Below are 20,401 nucleotides of genomic sequence, written 5' to 3' on the forward strand. Positions count from 1 at the left end.
CAACCAGAAACTATCCGACAACTGTAACGATTCCTGGGCTTTGCCAATTTCTATCGACGCTTTATAAGAAACTTTAGCTCAGTTGCTGCTCCACTTACCGCCATGGTTAAAGCAAATAATGCTCGCCTCAAGTGAAACCCAGACGCTACTCGAGCATTCACCCAGCTCAAAACCCGGTTCTCCAGTGCACCCATTCTGCGTCATCCTGATCCCTAGCAACCTTTCGTGGTTGAAATCGACGCATCAAACACTGGCATTGGAGCCATTCTGTCCCAGAGATCCCTATCTACGAAGAAGCTCCATCCCTGTGCTTTCTACTCTCGCAAACTCAACTCCGCGGAGAGGAACTATGACGTGGGAAACCGTGAACTCCTCGCTATGAAGGCTGCTTTAGAGGAGTGGAGACATTGGCTTAAGGGCGCCAAACATCCTTTCACCGTCATCACAGACCATAAAAACCTGGAATACATTCGATCCTGTAAACGTCTGAACCCTAGACAGGCAAGATGGGCTTTGTTCTTCACACGCTTCGACTTTCAAGTCACATACATCCCTGGCTCGAAGAACATTAAGGCAGATGCTCTCTCCCGCCTCTCAGACGAGGAAACATCAGATAACAGTGATGAGCCCATTCTCAAAGATCCCCTGATAATCGCTCCCATTCAGTGGGACATCGAGCATGAAATTCTTCAAGCCTCTGAACACAGTTCCATGCCACAGTCCTGTCCTGAAAACAAGATCTTTGTTCCCCCGTCACTCCGTGAGAGACTTATCGCCGAGGTACATGACCACCCCAGCTCCGGTCATCCAGGCAGCACTGCCACAGCACAATTAATCCAATCCCGATACTGGTGGTCATCTATAAACAAGGACGTCATCAATTTCATTAATAAATGCTCACCCTGTCAGATGTCCAAACACTCCCGTCACCGTCCAGCTGGACTGCTCCAACCCCTGGAGGTGCCACGTCGTCCCTGGTCACACATTGCCATAGATTTCGTCACCGATTTACCTGTATCACAAGGAAATACCACCATCCTCACTGTTGTGGACCCATTTTCTAAATCCTGTTGCCTCATTCCCATAGCCAAACTGCCTACAGCTATGGAAACGGCCGAACTGCTCTGCGAATTTGTGTTCCGATATTATGGTCTCCCTGAAGACATCGTATCGGATTGAGGGTCCCAGTTTACCTCCCGACTCTGGTCCGCCTTCTTTAAGAACCTCCAAGTAAACGTTAGCCTAACATCCAGCTACTATCCCCAATCCAACGGTCAAACAGAGCGCCTGAACCAGGAGATCGGCAGATTCCTCCGCACATACTGTCATTCCAATCAGGCTGAATGGGCTAAATTCCTTATGTGGGCAGAATACGCTCAAAACTCTCTGAGAAAGGCATCAACAGGTTTGACTCCATTTCAGTGCGTCCTGGGCTTCCAACCTCCTCTCTTCCCCTGGTCCGGCGAGACCTCTGAACTCCCCGCTGTAGATACTTGGTTCAAAAGTTGCGAGAAAGTATGGAACGCAGCTCACACCCATCACTCTCACGCCGTACAGCATTTCAAAGAACAAGCCGATCGACACCGACGCCCTGGTCCCACGTATTCCCCAGGACAATGGGTATGGCTCTCCACCCGTGACTTACGCCTCAGACTACCCTGCAAGAAGCTCAGCCCCAGGTACGTGGGTCCTTTCCAAATAGATAAACAAATATCTCCTGTTTCGTTCCGACTGACACTCCCTAATCAGTACCGTATTTCTCCCACTTTCCATGTCTCCCTGCTCAAGCCTGCTGTTGGTCCAGCCGAGGCGGATAGGGAGGTGGCAGCCGGTGAACAGGGTCCCCCGCCTCTCATGATCGATGGAGAGGAGGCCTACTAGATCCACGAAATCCTGAGATCCAGACGCCGGGGTGGACAACTCCAATATCTCATCGATTGGGAGGGGTACGGCCCGGAGGAAAGATCATGGATCAACCGCAAGGACATTCTTGACTCAACACTACTGGAAGAGTTCCACTTACAACATCCGGATATGCCGGCCCCTCGCCCCCGTGGAAGACCCCGGCGTCGAGACTCGCCTCACTTCAGGAGCCGTTCGTTGGGGGGGGCTCTGTCACCGACTCGGTCCCAGTCATTCCCCTCGCTGGCCAGCAGAGGCCACCATCTCCGGACTTCTAACATTACGCCATCGCTCCACTCTGATTCCAGCACACCTGATATCCATTCCGCTAATGACCCACTCTCTCTTCTGTGCGAAGTCTTGTTTAGCCCCGGCCAGCATTTCTGAGCGTTCTATCCTGCCTGATCTCCCGTTTACTACTTCAGCCCGTTTCCTGACTCTGCTCTGTCTTCTGCCTGCCCACAACCAAAGCCTGTTACACGGACTCTGAATCACGCTGCCTGCCTCAGACCCATGCCTGGTAATCACTCTGTGTCTGTCATCTCCAGCCCATTCTCATTGATGTGTATGTTGTATGTTCGCACAGTCGTGCGTGTTGTATGTTGATTAAGTGTGACTTAATAAATACTGCAAATGGATCCCTCCGTGTCAGTCTCCCCGTTACAGTTAGCATGAATTTAAGATTTGCATTATGAGGACTTCCGGTTGCGCCACCGTCAGGATGACTGCTTAATCTTCGAGCTCGCCGACGGTTAACAAAATAACCCCCTAAAACCTGATTTTGTGAAACTTTGGGAGTATTAAAGTAATGATGGAGAAAGGGGTCAGCACAAGGAGCAAAATAACATCGAATGTATCAGAAAACAACCCTGAAACAAGTCAAGTAACGTTAAACAGAAGCCGTTCCCGGACACCATCACCTCATGACGAAGAGGGCCCCGAGGTCAGTCTGCGGTGTATTCTCATCGAACTTCGAGAATTCAGAAAGGATAACATGGAGCAGTTTGACGAATTCAAACAGGAATTAAAAAGAACGAACGATAGACTGGAATAGGCTGAGGAAAGAATTGAAGAGACCACGCTACAATTAGCATTGATGCTAATCAAACGCCTCATACAGCGCCAAGCTAATCTGGAAGCCAGAGTGCTCGATCAGGAAGGACGGGCACGCAGAGATAATCTAAGGATTTACGGTATACCTGAAGACAAGGAAGGCACAGACATGATCGAGTTTCTAAATAATTTGCTGAAAAACGCATTGGACTTACCCCGGGACCGTGAACTTGGAATTGAACGAGCACATCGAGCGTTACAACCGAAACCCAGTAACCCGGAGGCAAAGCCACGCTCAATAGTAGTGAAATTTTCGAGCTACCGGACGAAAGAAGAAGTGCTTCGAAAGGCCTGGCAGAGAAAAAAGGTGTATTTTAATGACACTCGTTTCTTCGTAGACCACGATTTCCCTTTAGAGGTGCTTAAAAAGCGAGGAGAGTATGTCGAAGTCAAGAAAGTATTGAAGGAGAAGCAAATAAAATTCCAGACCCCATACCCGGCAAGGATGCGTGTTTTCTATGAGGATGGCACCCAACTGTACCAGAGTGCGACGGAGGCAACGAAAGACTTGGTCAAGCGTGGATTTACGGTCGCGGTGGTGAAACCTTCCGTGGCAATAGAACAGGAGGAAATTACAGCTAAACAACTAACCACCTGGCAACCGGTACTGAAACGACGGGACCGGGGAGAAGATCAGAGATACGGAGAGGTGGCCGGTGACGCACAACCCAAAAAAGCTTCCCGTAGTCAGTATAAGGAGAAGCTTAAGCAATTTAGAAAATGAACAAAAACGGAATTCTAGACATCTAATCCAGGAAAACAGCTAAGATCTCATATGTCTTTCACACCAATATTTTATCCTATCTGACTGTTTTTGAAACAATCATCTGAATGAATAACGTTATATTCCTAATTGCGTTCGAATAATGTTTGAAAATGTCGGTACTTGATTATTGACTGTCATCCGAGGATAATTTTCTTTTGGAGTTAGACTTTTTTTTTTTTGCGTTGTCTGGACTAATTTACGACCAATTAATAGGGCCCCACTTCTTGAATAAAGTGGACATTTCCCTTACGGAGGCTTAAAACGCAGTAAGCCCCATAAGGCTCTTTAGAATCGAGCCTCTACACCGGAAGCAACTGTTCTTGTTAGTTACGGTGGTGTAATTTTCTTTAAAATTGTTCTAATTTGGTATCAGTTTAGTATCTATAATTTAAGAGAGGCAATGTCAAAATATACACTACGGTCAACAAGAGAGACGCAGAGGGGAATTAAATTGGTTAGTAAACTACAAAAATATGAATAAAGGTAATCTTAAAGTTATTACATTTAATGTAAATGGAGTGTTGAATCCAGCTAAGAGGAGTCAAATACTGTTAAAAATGAAAAAAGAAAATGCAGGGATAGTGTTGTAACAAGAGACATACCTTACACCAATAGAACATGAAAAATTAAAGAGAATGGGATTTTCCAAAGTGTATTATTCTTCTTACAAATCAGGACATAGAAGGGGAGTAGCAATATTAATTTCGCAAAAAAACCATTTGAACACCTCTCAGAAATTTCAGACAAGGAAGGGAGATATATTTCAGTAACAGGGAAAGTCGAAGATATCAATATAACTGTATGTAATGTATATGCTCCCCAAGGAAGCAAGTTATCTTTCTATAGGAAAATAATTGACTTAATGATAGAAGGCAAAGGAATTGTTATATGTGGTGGAGATTGGAATATCCGTCTTAATCCAAATCTAGATTCATCAAAAAACTCTAAACTCACACCCCTACATAAAAAAATAAAATTTTTAATGAATGAGCTAGGTATAGTAGATCTCTGGAGAGATCTTTATCCAACAGGCCGTGACTACACTTTTTACTCAAACCCCCATGATGTATACTCACGAATAGATTATTTTTTTGTACTCAATCGAGATCGACATAGAGTACAAACCTGTGATATTGGAACGATTGACCTATCTGATCACGCCCCTCTCTCTTGTACTATACATATTAGAGATAATCCAGGAAGAACATTGTGGAGATTAAATACAAATATGCTGAATAATCAACAATTTCAAACTCAAATTAAGGAAGATATAAAGTTATTTTTTACCGAGAATGATAATGGAGAAGTTAACCCAGCCATATTATGGGATACATTAAAAGCAGTCATTAGAGGTAGAATCATATCACTATGTGCTCAAGAAAAGAAACAAAAACGATTAAAATTAACAAACCTTAATGAAGAACTAAAAGATCTGGAATTACAACATAAGAAGGAAAAAAAAATCTGATTTAATGACTAAAATAAAGAAAATGAGAAACGAGATAAATTTAATATATGCACAAGAAATTGAAAGAAAGATTAAATTTACAAAACAAAAATACTATGAATCTGGTCCAAAGGGCACTAAATTGTTAGCAAGAAGGATGCAAAAACAACAAATTGAGAGATCAATATACAAAATAAGGGATTTGAATTCTAAAAATACACTACACAAACAACATGAAATACAAAAGACTTTTAAAAACTATTACAAGCTCTTGTATACTCAGCCACATTTAAAGAACGCCCAACAAATAGAACAATTTCTCAATTCTATCAACCTACCAGTTGTAACAGAAGAACAAAATAAAATATTAACTGCTGAAATAACTGAAACTGAATTAGTCAACGCTATTTCTAATCTTAAATCAAATGAGTCACCTGGCCCCGACGGGTTTTCATCAGAATGGTATAAAACTTTTCGATCAAACTTAACTCCAAGCCTACTCCAAGCGAGCAATATCACTATAAAAGAGGGTAAGATGCTCCCATCATGGAATGAAGCAGTAATCTCTGTTTTACCAAAGGAGGGGAAAGATAAATTAGAATGCGGTTCATATAGGCCAATCTCGATCTTAAATGTTGATTATAAATTATACACAGGCATTCTCGCCAAAAGACTGGAAAAGATTCTTCCGCAGCTAATACATAAAGATCAGACAGGTTTTATCTCGCAAAGACAAACTTATGATAATATTAGAAGATCCTTACATATACTAAATCATATATATCAGAACAAAATGGAGGCTCTTTTAATCAGTCTTGACGCGGAGAAGGCTTTTGACTCTGTAAATTGGTCTTTTTTATATAAAGCTCTTGAAAGATTTGGCATACATGAAAACTTTATAAAAGGCATTCGTAAAATTTACAATAAACCAGTAGCCCGGATAAAAATAAATGGATACCTCACAGACACCATAACATTACAACGTGGGACAAGACAAGGATGCCCAATCTCACCATTGTTATTTGCTCTATATATAGAACCTTTGGCACAATGGATAAGACAAACTAAAAATATTAAAGGTATAAACATAAATGGAGATATTCACAAGCTGGCATTGTATGCAGATGATATTTTGATTTATTTAAGCACACCCACAACCTCACTTCCTGAACTAATGACTTTACTGGAGAAATTTGGTTCCTATGCAGGTTATAAATTAAATATACAAAAAACACAGACCCTATCTTTTAAATATACACCCCCAGTAACTATAAAAGACAAATTTAATATGAAATGGGATCAGAAATCACTGAAATACTTAGGAATTCATTTAACAAAAGAGATTTCAACATTGGCAAAAGTAAATTATGATACTCTACTAATAAATATAAAAAATGATATACACAGATGGAATGCCGTTTCTTTCTTGAGCTTTAGCCAGAGAATTGACGCAATAAGCGTGAATGTCCTTCCTCGATACCTCTATTTATTCCAAGCTCTCCCAACAGAAATACCCCAAACACATTGGTCAGAATTTAACAAGACCATTTCTAGATTCATTTGGCAGGGGAAAAAAACAAGGATTAAATTAAAAACAGTAGAACTTCCAAAGGAACAAGGAGGAATGGCTTTACCCTACTTTAAGGATTACTTTTATGCAGCCCAGACTAAATATCTGGTTAACCTATGTAACCCAACATATCAAGCAAAATGGAAAGACATTGAAATTACACTAATGAATGATCCCCCATTACAAGCGATATTGGCACATAAAAACCTGGGGGGATACATAGAAAAAACGCAAAATTTATGGATTAAAGCCCAATTAAAAATTTGGAACATTATAAAAGAAGAATACAAACTGAATGATAAACTACAAATAATTCAATGGTGTGCTTATGACACTGAATTCAAACCAAATCAAATGGACTATAGATTTAAATCCTGGATTTCTAAAGGAATATTAACATTCTACTCACTCACAGAGAAAGGCCTTTTGAAAGATTTTGAAAGTCTGAAGAAAGAATATAACCTGGATAAATCTGATTTTTATAGATACCTTCAATTACGTAACCACTTTGGAAATAATATTAAAATTAAAACAGATCTGGATGACTCGATACTGAAAATATTAATAGATGCCTACAAAGGCTTTGGGAGTAAAGGTATAATTTCAAAACTTTATAAAGGATTTAGATCGATTAAACCCCATTCAACAGAATATGTTAAAGAAAAATGGGAAAAGGAAAGTAATTCCATTATTACGGTGGAAGAATGGTTAGACATATGTAGATTTACATCAAAATGTACTAATTCACATATGTGGAGAGAATTTGGATGGAAATGTCTAATGAGATTTTTCATCACGCCAAAACAAAGAGCATACACCACAAGAAAGAACACTAAGTGCTGGAGACTATGCGGGTCTCAGGAACCTAATCACTGGCACATTTTTTGGGAATGTCCAGTAATAAAACAATTTTGGGTAGAAGTACATGGAGTAATAGAAAACATACTTAATATTACACTACCCTTTCAATTTATAGTTATTTATTTTGGAAGCTCTGATATCCAAATATGTAAATCTGATAAATACTTACTTGATATTTTAATAATCGCAGCCAAAAAAGCAATTACAAGACACTGGTTACTTCCTGAATCCCCAACAACCCAAGAATGGCTAGAGATAGTATATAATATCTATGTGATGGAAAAAATTACATTCTCCCTTCGACTCCAAATTAATACATTTAGAAACATCTGGTCCAAGTGGACTGATTACGTTAGATTGCTCCATCCAATCTTCATAGAAATATAAAACTATTACTATCTAATTCCCATCCACATAACAAACATTTTTTCAATTTACGACCCATTGCACTCCCCCTCTTAATCCTCTTTTTAAATTAGTAATTCACAGTTGATAATAACCTAAAGTTGAATGAATAAATAAAGATTTGACCCTCTCTGACCTATGGAAATTTAGTATTGATATTATTTATGTTACCTTTTTACTGTTATTTTCATATATTGTATTTGATGAAACCTTTATTTATTTATTTTTTTTAATATTTTTTTATTTTTTTGTGTTCTGTTACTTTAGAGTTTGTGAAAAAGAAAAATGTTAAGCAGTGGGAAATGTTTTCTCTTAAGTGGAATCATTGTACTGTGTTTATTGCTACTACAAATAAAAAATTATAAAAAAAAAGATTTGCATTATGAAATTACATTAGCTTACTATTAACCTGTGGGGGGCGGGCAGGGGCCATGCACTTTTCAAGTGATTTGTTTTCATGCATCACTCTGCAGTCTTCATAAACAAGATAATTAAATAACTTAAACTCAAAATAATCTTCCTTGTTTATTTATTTGACAAGTAACGTTATACTGGTGTAGGAGAACATATTTCTAACATTCAAGTACATCAAGGCACATTGCTGCACCTGTAAACTTTAACAGGCCTAAAGTTGAAGTCAATTTATTTTGCCCTCCCATTCATTCACAATAATGTTTCTGAAAATTTTTGCACTGTTTCCTAAAAAATAATTATTCTGGAGTCATAATAAGTCCTATTTTTTATTGTTTATTTTGTGCATTGATAATGACCAAAACACATTGAATGACAGTAAAAAGTAGAAATTTAACTCAATAAATGCTTTAATAATATCAACTGATTTATATATAGTCATTCAAATGAACCTAAAACGATTAAAAACTGCAACAAACATTTATTTAGGCCCGAACTACAAAACCAAATGTAAAACTATTTTACTATCAGTTTTGCTTAAGTTGCACGCTAGTGTTGCAGGAGAGGGGAGTGGTCACTTAAAGATTTGCTATTTACGGGAGTTTTAGTCCATAGCAAAGTGTATTGTGGGTAGTGTAGTTCGACACGCATGCTGGATGATGTGAGCTCACTTTGTGCTGTGCTGTGCAGCTGAAGCTGAGCAAGAAAGTTTTACTCGGCTTTGTTTCATGTTCACTCAAGTTATTCCACCCGAGAGCTGTTCATAACTAGATAGAATAGACATAGAGATAGAAATAGAGATATATTGATCTCTGCAGCAGCTGCCGGAAAGCTGCGCGCTGCAGACGCAGCTGGTGTGAAAGGCAAACGGCTGCGTGCTGCTTCTGCTCTCCATACACGCTGCTCACGCACTGCTTTCGCTTGCGGTGTGAAACAGGCGTCAAAGGCAAACGCCTGCGTGCTGCTTCTGCTCGACATACGTGCTGCGCACGCTCTGCTCACGCACTGCTTTCGCTTGCGGTGTGAAACAGGCATAACGTCCTTGCCGCAGCACCGAACTTAGGCACCGAAATTCAAACGCTGATTTAATACCGGTACGTACCGGTTACCTAGGTACCGGTGCTATAATGGCACCGGATTTCGGTACCCAACCCTACTTAAAAGTCACGTCTCGTCTTCAGTTTCGAGCCCAAGTAAACCGCGCTCTGGCACACCTCTTCCAACCAGGCCAGGGCCGCCAAAGTGTACCGCACCTGAGCCAGATTCGGAGCACTCACACTTCTCAAACGTTATGGGCCTGGGCACGGTACTGATAGCATAGTGTGAGTACGCCCTGAAACTAAAAAGTGTTCATATTTACTGTTTGCGCTGCAAAAATAACTAAATTGCCATTTAATAGCAGACACTTGTAACTCAAGATCTCAAAGATATATAGAGAAATATAATAGAAGTACAACTATCCCCGGTCTCCCCCATACAAATATATCATATGTACATGCAACTTATATTTCAAAATGTATCAAAAATAATTTATAATACTTATGCTTTCGTGAGTATCTCTCTTCCGCCTGTTGAGAATTCATTATCTACAATGTAAATAACAGCCACAGACAAAACATCTATTTAACAATCTATGCCCACCACCACCCCCTTCCACTTGGAAGGACATCTATCCATGCAACCATACTTCTGCATTAAAAGGATATTCTTGACCATCAGTGTCCAGTCACCACTGAGGTGTGTGACTCCTATTTGTCTCCACATGCTCCACTCCAGTCTGTAAAAGACAAAGACACGACTAACAGAGCTCTACATGCTTGCTGAACTCCAGCAATGCACAAGCTGCTCTTCAGCGTTCTTCAGATAAATCTCCACCGATGCTCTTGTGAGTCTCCTTCTGTCTGTTGTGTCCATTACCTGAAAAAGAAACACCTGCTGCAAACAAGACATCTATCTAACTATTTACTGTATCTGAAGGAAATACCCAATCATCACTTAGTCTTTACAAATTAAAGTATATAATTTAAAAATGTTTTATTAAGTTAATTTGATTCAACTAAAAATGTAAGTCTGTACCTAATTTATTACGATGTACTTGTCAATACTGATGTGTGGTTCACTGTTTCTCCACATGCTCCATGCCAACCTGTCAAAGAGAAAGATATCAGGTCTTTAATCTCAATACATTTTTTTGGAAACAAACTCCATTGTTCAGTCTGTTCAAGCAGTTCTACCTGCTTCCTGAGCTCCCGGTCTTGCAGTATATCTCCACCATTCCGCTTGTGAGTCTCCATCTGCTCCACTCCAATCAGCAAACAGACAAAGACAGCCCCAAGTGCACAGTCCACACTTCTTTTTAAACGGTTAAATAAGAGCATCATCCGTGAATTTAAAGTGAACTTAATCTTTTTAAAATAAAAGAATATTGTCAGCGCAATAGCCTTGTGGTCAATGCGCTGACATATGGTGCAGTAGCACAATAGGGCTTCCTGAGTTCAAATCCCAGCTCGAAGACATTTCCCAACCCTACCCCCTTCTCTCTCTCCCACTTCGTTTCCTGTCCCATTACTGTCCTATCTAATAAAGGCAAAAAAGTAGAAAAAAAGGAGAATATTTTAGTGCACACACTACTTACACCATTTACACTACAAAATGGCATAGAATAGTGTACAAGTATGTGATTTGGAACGCACCCATAGACAGTACTGACAGAGCCCTACCTGCTGTTCTCCAGCATTTTCTAGATAAATGTCCACCGATGCTCTTTTGAGTCTCCCTCTTCTGCCTGCTCTCCATTAGCTGAAAAAGGAAAAACCTGACACAGACAAGGCCTAACTATCTATCTATACCAGTGGTTCTCAAAGTGTGGTACGCAGGCTTTCTTCTAGTGGTGCACGGAGGAATCACAGAATAATAATTAAAAATATATGAACGCCCTTTTACCCTTTAATGCGTATGATAACACCGATGTGATCAGCATTTGCTGTTCCCTGTACTGTATGATCACACTGTTATTATTAGTATGTTTAGTGCATCATGTCATCAGATGCTAAGATTGAAAAAAACTGTGGAGCTCTCGAGCAGATACGCACTAGTGAAGTGCTTTTCAGTTACTGCAAACTCAGGAGTTTCTACAAGCTGCATCATTGGTGAAATAATTATCACAAACGTGTTAAAGTGTTCATAGTTGTGTAAAATAATGTGTGTTTTCGATGTATAGCCGATACATATTTCGATATATATTTGTTTTGTAAATAGCCTAGCGGTGTGGCTTTTGATTTAGTTTGTTAAATGGTGCAGGTCGAAGAACAGACTAAAGCCAATTTTACCATGTTTGAACCTTGAAAAAACACAAAATGGAAGTTTGTGCACAGACGGAGCACCTGCAAACCTTACCCAAGTCGACCTGAAAACGGTGGTCGGATGCACAGTTTACACAAACTCCACGGTTTACTTATGATATGATCTCAATTCCACCAAATCATGGAAATGCTGCATGTATGAATTGATAAATCACTTATGAATTTTCTTCAGGGTATTTATAATCACTCACTTTTCTGAAACACATACTGTAAATGACGCGCTGTAAGCAGATCTAATCTCTAATTTAAATTGTAATTGTTAACGTTATATTTCAAATACAAGTTAATGTTTAGGGCCCTATCATACACCCGGCGCAATGTGGTGCAAGGCGCGGTGCAATAGTCTGTTGCTAGTTTCAGCTTGGCGCAAGAGTGGTTTTGAGGCATTGCGCTACGCTGTTTAAATAGCAAATGCATTTGCGCTCATATGTGCTTCCATAGGCGTTCTGGTCTAAAAAGGAAGGCGTTCTCAGGCGCATTGCTGGCGCATTGCTATTTTGCGAAACAAAAATAGATTTTTAATTAGACCAAAACAAACCCGGTCTAAACTCCAGCGCAGAGTTGCGCCTCGCTTACACACTGCTTAATACGCACAAGAGAGCAATAGGCAAATCTTTACATATGAAAAAAATTAAATATTAGGGATATAGGATATAATAAGAATAGATATAGGATATAAATATAAAGGATTAAAATATTACAAAATATATTATTTTCTAGCCTACATAAATATGAAAAATCACTGCTTTTATGTCTTCTTCATCTCAGAGGGCTTTTTCAGTTAATTTATAACAATTTGCTTTTGTATAATGTTATTATTATTAGCAGTATTATTTATTATTTCCATATTTAAATTTGTTTTATGAAATACAAGCTTAGATTTGCCCACCTGTCAGGTTTTAGACCATATGGGGCACAGCATGTGTATTAGGATATAACTCAGGTTTTTGACCACACTTCGTTATTATTGTTCATTTATTCGTTTGCTGGAAATTAGAACTGAATTTAGAAATAGTTTTGAAACGAATATTTGCGCTTAACAAACGCAATTAATTATTTATAGACTAATTGATGTCTGTGCGTAAAGATTTTCCTATCCAAGAGCGAAAGTGAAAGTAGATCGATTATCTCTCATTCTCATGCAGTAGATGCTCTGTTTAACAGTTTTCTGTAAAAAAAACTGTTAACTGTTTGCTAGTGAAATGCTTACTATACGTCCTGTAAATAGCGAATGCGCTTATGGCGCGACGCGGCTGGCTGTTAAAGGGAATGGGAGATGAGACTCTAATTGGTTTATTCTCAAAACACACCAATAACTCATTAAGAAAATAAACTCAACCCTTTTAGACCATGCGCCATGGCGCAAAGCGGATTTTCTCGTCTTTAAATTAGCAAAAATGCGTTCTGACACGCCCTGAAAGCGTTTGCGCCCTGCAATTTGCGCTCTGCACATGGACCGTCAAAAAAAAGCCCTTAGATTTGAAGAGAGAGACCGGGGATAGTTGTAACACTTACAATCTCTACAACAAGGAACTAGTTACAAATCAGCTGATTCACTTCACACATGCTCATTTTAGTCCTCATACCACATATGAAAAAGTCCTGTGACAGACACAGCAGATATTAAACAGAAAAACTACACTTCAGCTAAGATTAGCTAATTAATTATTTTTAAGATATCATTCCCTGATTTGTAGTTAAACCCATGTAATCTGTGTGTCTGATTGTGGATATACTTAATCCACATTGTTGGTGATAATGTTTTAGCTGTTAGCTGTAGGAGAACAGATTCATGGCCACATAACACTGGGTCAGTTGAAACAACAAAAGCTAGTAACTTGCTAGTCACATCAGTGAAATGTTACCACCAACCCCAAGCAGATTTAAAACTGTATTTATATGATTTAATTTCAGTATTGCTATAGCTTATAAAAGAGAAAGTCAAAAGTAGTTTGAGTTCAGTGTTTGACCTCTGTGGGCTCATGAAGCCTGCAAACACAAATAGTGTTCAATTGTTGAAGCTGATGCACATTTGCACATTTCATTCAGCTTTGTAACACAGAGACACACAAACTATACTGAAAGCTCAATGCTGAATAAAACGCTTTCAAATCCATTTTTATGTCATAATTCTCATTTTATGATGTTACAACTAACCCCGACTGTGGGCTGAATTGTAACATTTCACTCCTCCTGTTTGAGGGCTTACTCACACTATTTACAGTTGCCTTGAACCGGGCCGAAGCACATTTGTCCCCCCTCCCGTCTCACCTGACGGCCCGCACTCACATCGCATTTGGGACTGAGCATGCTTACGTCATCAATGATGCACAGTTCAGTAAGAAGCGCTCTCACTCAGCACAGTGGAAATTTCTTTAGTTATATCGTTTTCAAGAGTTCACACTTAGCTGATGACTGATTATAAGCAAGTTTAGCATGCTGTCCCGGGAGAGAGACCTGAGCTCAAAAGGTCCTTGAGCCCTGGGCTCCCTCCCGTTTGCCTCAGGTAGATCTCGACAACTCCCCCCATGATATGAGCTGATGACTAAAATAAATGCTATGAAAAGATATGCTGCTGAATGAGAGTTTGAATGTAGTGCTAAATTTAGATTGATCAATTCACTTGTAGTACATGTTTTTGGAATGTGGGAGGAAACCGGAGAACCCAGGGAAAACCCATGCGAGCACGGGAAGAACATGCAAACTATGCACAGAAATGACAGTCAGCCTGTTAAAGGACTAGAACCGGTGACGCTCTTGCTGTGAGGCTGCATTGCTACCCACTGGGCCACCGTGCCACCCTATGAAGGGAAAGCTGGAGAGGTAGGGGTGGAAGGGGTGACACGCAGTTAATTATTTCGCTGAACAGATCAGCCACTTTTGACGCTCATAAACAATTATAAAGTCATCGCGCTGCAGGAATTAAGAGGTTTGCTACAGGTGCAGCTGTCATGCAGTGAGGTGTTTGCGTCTTTAATAATCTACGACAGTTTGCATTCATTGAACAGTATGAATGATTAATAAATCCATATAAAACAGTTCCTTAAATGTCACGTCTCGTCTTCAGTTTCCAGCCCAAGTGAATCGCGCGCTGGCACACCTCTTTCAACCAGGCAAGGGCCGGCCAAGTGAACCGCACCTGAGCCAGATTCGGAGCACTCACACTTCTCAAACGATATGGGCCTGGGCACGGTACTGATAGCATAGTGTGAGTATGCCCTGAAACTAAAAAGTGTTCACATTTACTGTTTACGCTGCAAAAATTACTTATTTGGCCATTTAATAGCAGACACTTGTAACTCAAGATCTCAAAGATATATAGAGAAATATAATAGAAGTAAAACTATCCACCGGTCTCCCCCATACAAATATATCATAGGTACATACAACTTATATTTCAAAATGTATCAAAAATTATTTATAATACTTATGCTCTTGTGAGTGTCTCTCTTCCGCCTGTTGAGAATTCATTATCTACAATGTAAATAACAGCCACAGACAAAACATCTATTTAACAATCTATGCCCACCGCCACCCCCTTCCACTTGGAAGGACATCTATCCATGCACCCATACTTCTGCATTAAAAGGATATTCTTGACCATCAGTGTCCAGTCACCACTGAGGTGTGTGATTCCTATTGGTCTCCACATGCTCCACTCCAGTCTGTAAAAGACAAAGACACGACTAACAGAGCTCTACATGCTTGCTGAACTCCAGCAATGCACAAGCTGCTCTCCAGCGTTCTTCAGATAAATCTCCACTGATGCTCTTGTGAGTCTCCTTCTTCTGTTTGTTGTGTGTCCATTACCTGAAAAAGAAACACCTGCGGCAGACAAGACATCTATCTAACTATTTACTGTATCTGAAGGAAATACCCAATCATCACTTAGTCTTTACAAATTAAAGTATATAATTTAAAAATGTTTTATTAAGTTAATTTGATTCAACTAAAAATGTAAGTCTACCTAATTTATTACGATGTACTTGTCAATACTGATGTGTGGTTCGCTGTTTCTCCACATGCTCCATGCCAACCTGTCAAAGAGAAAGATATCAGGTCTTTAATCTCAATATATTTCTTTGGAAACAAACTCCATTGTTTAGTCTGTTCAAGCAGTTCTACCTGTTTCCTGAGCCCCAGATTTTCAAGTATATCTCCAAGTTCCTGTGACTCTTCTACTTCTGCTCCACTCCAACCTACAAATGACAAAAGCTGCGTCCCAAATGGCACGCTATACACTATGAACTTATACACTATGTACTTATGCACTTACACACTCAACAGCATAGTATATGACTGTAGTGTCCCAAATAGAACACAATCGGTTATTTACTAACCGCAAATTCAGCTGTCGTGCATTGAGAAGTTTGTGTATTTAATAAACTACGGCAGTTTGTGTTCACTGAACAGTAAGAATGATTAATAAATCCATATGAAACAGTCCCTTAAAAGTCACGTGTCGCTTTCAGTTTCGGGCCCAAGTGAACCGCACTCAGACCCACCTCTTCCAACCGGGCCAGGGCCGGCCAAGTGAACCGTGCTTGAGCCTGATTCAGCGCACTCACACTTCTCAAACGATCCGGGAAACGGGCCTGGGCACGGTACGGATGGCATAGTGTGAGTAGGCCCTTAGTGAAACAAATGACCAAACTGTCAAATAATACTTGCCAGGAGTATAATCACTTTCACCATCAGGAAGCAGCATAATCACTCTTGTTGGAGAATTTTTCTTTCATAATCCAAAATAAAGTAATCAAACTTAAGCTCCTGATAGCTCCACTGATGCTCTTGTGAGTCTCCCTCTTCTGCCTGCTCTCTCTCCATTACCTGAAAAAGAAAAACCTGACAAAGACAAGGCCTAATTACAATCTACAACAACCAGCACTCCTTCATCTTGGAAGGACGTCCATCGATTCACACGTCCACCTAATTAAAAAAAAAATTAAATTCCTGACCATCCAGTCATTGCTGAGGTGTGTGATTCCTTCTTTTCTCCATGTGGTGCCATCTGATCTGTAAAATACAATAGAAAGATGTCAAGTCATTCATTAATCTAATACCATTCTTTGGAAGTTTCATCTACCATTGTCTCCAGTCTGGTTCTGTTCTAAAACTAACAAATAATATTTCACAGCTATAAGTAAATACTCTACTAGATGACAATCTATAAACTTAGAAGAGATAAATGTGCTACAATAATTAGTAAAACTGTAAATAAAACAAAAAACAATCAAAAGCTACAAATGTTGAACAGGCCGACAGCATAAATTACTAATAAATAATACAACAGCCAGACAATCTATCTGACAACAGACGTGCAGTAATATTCAATGTGGTAACTCTGACAGCATACAAATAAATTAGAACAGATCAATTTATCCGATCATATAACAAATAACAATCTGCAAATGTTAAGTTAGATAGCGATATACAAATGAAGCATACAAACAAAAATATTGTATCTATTTCTGTCTATCTGAAGGAAATATCTGACAACCACTTACTGCCCCATTAAGACCAGGTATTCCACTCACTGAAGCACCACAAGCACATCTCCTGTGAGTTCCAGTGTCTCTCCTAGTGAGGTGTCTCCTGGTTCCTCGTCTAGTCTTCATCCTGTTTGCTGTCTGTGGTATCCGTCTCCAGTCTCCAAGCCTGCATAATCAAATATCCAATTCAGGTTAATGGACTTATTATCTGCATCAATAAACTCACCTGCTTATACTCACCTGACGTCCTGTTATATTACTGAACTGAATCTCGTCCCTTCTGTGACACTTACTCTGTAAAAATGTAATTGTATAAGTTTAAAATGTTTTATAAAGTTCAGTTGACTCAACTTAAAGTTTAAGGCTGTACCTAATTTATTACGATGCACTTGTCATTACAGTGTGTTTCCCTGTTCCTTCACATGCTCCATACCAACCTGTCAAAGAGAAAGATATCAGGTCTTTAACTAATCTTAATACATTTCTTTTGAAACTAACTCCATTGTTTAGTCTGTTCAAGCAGCACTACCTGCTTCATGAGCTCCAGGTCTTCAAGTATATCTCCACCGTTCTCCTTCTTCTGCTCCACTCCAATCTGCAAATAAACAAAGACAGCCCCAACAAAACCCCAACTGCTGTTCTCCAGCATTTTTTAGAGAAATCTCCACCGATGCTCTTGTGAGTCTCCCTCTTTTGCCTGCTCTCCAATACCTGAAAAAAGGAAAAACCTGACACAGACAAGGCCTAACCACCCATCTATACCAGTGGTTCTAAAAGTGTTGTACGCGGGTTTCCTTCTAGTGGTATGCAGAGAAATCACTGAATAATAATTAAAAATATATGAATGCCCTTTTACCCTTTGATGCAAACGATAACAGATGTGATCAGCATTGGCTGTTCCCTGTTCTGTACGATCACACTGTTATGATTAGTATGTTTAGTGCATCATATCATCAGATGCTAAGAATCTAAAAAAAACTGTGGAGGGCTTAAGCAGATACATGTTAGAGAGGTGCTTTTACAGACAAGTCCTGTTGGCATTTCAGTTACTTCAGTGCAAACTCAGGAGAATTATTGGTAAAATAATTATCACTAATGTGTTAACATGTGTTAGTAGTTGTGTAAAAAAATCCATTTATGATTTATAGCCTGAAGTCATTTGTTATATAAATAGTTTAGCGGTGTGGCTTTCGATTTAGTTTGTTGCCTCAGATTTAAATTAATCTGGATGTGATTCAAATGGTGCGGAACCTTACCCGAGTCGGCCTGAAAACGGTGGTCAGTTGCCCAGTTTACACAAACTCTATGGGCTCTATTTTGACAGTCCATGCGCAGAGCGCAAAACCCAGGGCGCAAACGCTTTCAGGGTGTGTCAGAATGCATCTTTGCTAATTTAAGGACAGAAAAATCTGCTTTGCGCCGTGGCGCATGGTCTAAAAGGTTTGAGTTTATTTTCTTATTGAGTTATAGATGTGTTTTAAGAATAAACCAATCAGAGTCTCATCTCCCATTCCCTTTAAGAGCCAGCTGCGTCGCGCCATAAGCGCATTCGCTATTTACAGGATGTAAAGTAAGTCTAAGTGGAAAAACTGAGCATTTTACAAGCAAACAGTTGAAAGTTTTTTTTAACAGAAAACTGTTAAACAGAGCATTTACTGCGTGAGAATGAGAGATAATCGATCTACTTTCACTTTCGCTCTTAGATAGGGAAACCTTTACGCACACACATTAATTAGCCTATAAATAATTAATTTTGTTTGTTAAGCGCAAATATTCGTTTCAAAACTATTTCTAAATTCAGTTCTAATTTCCAGCAAACTAATAAATGAACAATAACAACAAAGTGTGCTTAAAAACCTGAGTTATATCCTAATACACATGCTGTGCCCCATATGGTCTAAAACCTGCAGGTGGGCAAATCTAAGCTTGTTTTTAATAAAACAAATATAAATATGGAGATAATAAATAATACTGCTAATAATAATAACATTATACAAAAGCAAATTTTTATAAATGAACTGAAAAAGCCTCCCGAGATGAAGAAGAAATAAAAGCAGTGATTTTTCATATTTATTTATGCTAGAAAATAACATGATTTGTAATATTTTAATCCTTTATACTTATTTCCTATATTTATATTCTTATTATATCCTATATATATCCTTAATATTTAAATCTTTTCATATGTAAAGATATTTGCGTATTGCTCTACATCTTGTGTGTAGGCTATTAAGCAGTCTGTAAGCGAGGCGCAACTCTGCGCTGGAGTTTGGACCGGGTTTGTTTTGGTCTAATGAAAAATCTATTATAGTTTCTCAAAATAGCAACGTGCCAGCAGTGCGCCTCAGAACACTTTCCTTTTCAGACCAGAACGCCTATGGGCGCACATATAAGTGCAAATGCATTTGCTATTTAAACAACGTGGTGCAAAACAGCAAAACAACACTTGCGTCAAGGTGAAACTAGCAAATAACATTTGCGCCGCGCCTTGCGCTGCATTGCGCCGGGTGTATGATAGGGCCCTATGTTTTACTTAAGATATGATCTCACTTCCACCAAATTATGGAAATGCTGAATCTATGAATTGATACATCACGCATGAATTGGTCAAACAGTGTATTTATAATCACTAGGGATGCACCGATTCCAATACCAGTATCGGGGCGACACTTAAAATACTCATATCATACATAAAAAGGCAGATACCACGCACAGATCCCACTCAACAGTAATTTACTACATGGATGTGATTTGTTATCCTACCTGACCATTGTCTTAATAATTAGCCTAATGTATTATATATTTATAGCTTAGTCCTTATAAACAATCCTTTTAAAAATACATTATTATTGAATCTATCGGCTACTGAAGAATAAACCGAACATGAAATATGATCCTTGCATAATGATCTCAGCAAAACAAGCTAGCACTCATTTTAATATAAACTATAAATAAAAAAATAAAAGAAATTTTAAGTAATGGAACATTATGTAAAAAATCTAAAGACTACAGGGTAAATAAAAGCACCTCATCAGAGCTGAACATTACTGCCGTCACTGCGCCCGTCTCAGT

General features: G+C 39.1%; 1 protein-coding gene and 1 long non-coding RNA gene across 9 annotated transcripts in view; both read right to left on the reverse strand.

Annotated features, from left to right (window-relative positions):
* LOC141386220 (serine/threonine-protein kinase pim-3-like) overlaps nucleotides 1-20,401 on the reverse strand; it is a 79,363-nt gene that overhangs the window by 39,954 nt on the left and 19,008 nt on the right. The gene's annotated exons all lie outside the window — the stretch shown is intronic.
* On the reverse strand, nucleotides 8,315-19,839 carry LOC147843447 (uncharacterized). 8 transcript variants are annotated; one of them, XR_015493553.1, is made up of 9 exons: nucleotides 17,859-19,839; nucleotides 17,700-17,766; nucleotides 17,570-17,623; nucleotides 17,375-17,495; nucleotides 16,796-16,853; nucleotides 16,509-16,682; nucleotides 15,963-16,052; nucleotides 10,552-10,621; nucleotides 10,101-10,392 (listed from the first exon to the last, which is right to left on the reverse strand). It is a non-coding gene; the product is annotated as an uncharacterized LOC147843447 (long non-coding RNA). The 8 variants fall into 8 exon arrangements; XR_015493547.1 differs by having other exon boundaries at nucleotides 15,963-16,071; nucleotides 17,345-17,495; XR_015493554.1 differs by lacking the exons at nucleotides 10,101-10,392; nucleotides 10,552-10,621 and adding an exon at nucleotides 15,742-15,874.

The sequence above is a fragment of the Danio rerio genome, chromosome 6 (assembly GCF_052040795.2).
Source record: "Danio rerio strain M-AB ecotype USA chromosome 6, GRCz13ab, whole genome shotgun sequence".
NCBI lineage: Eukaryota > Metazoa > Chordata > Actinopteri > Cypriniformes > Danionidae > Danio > Danio rerio.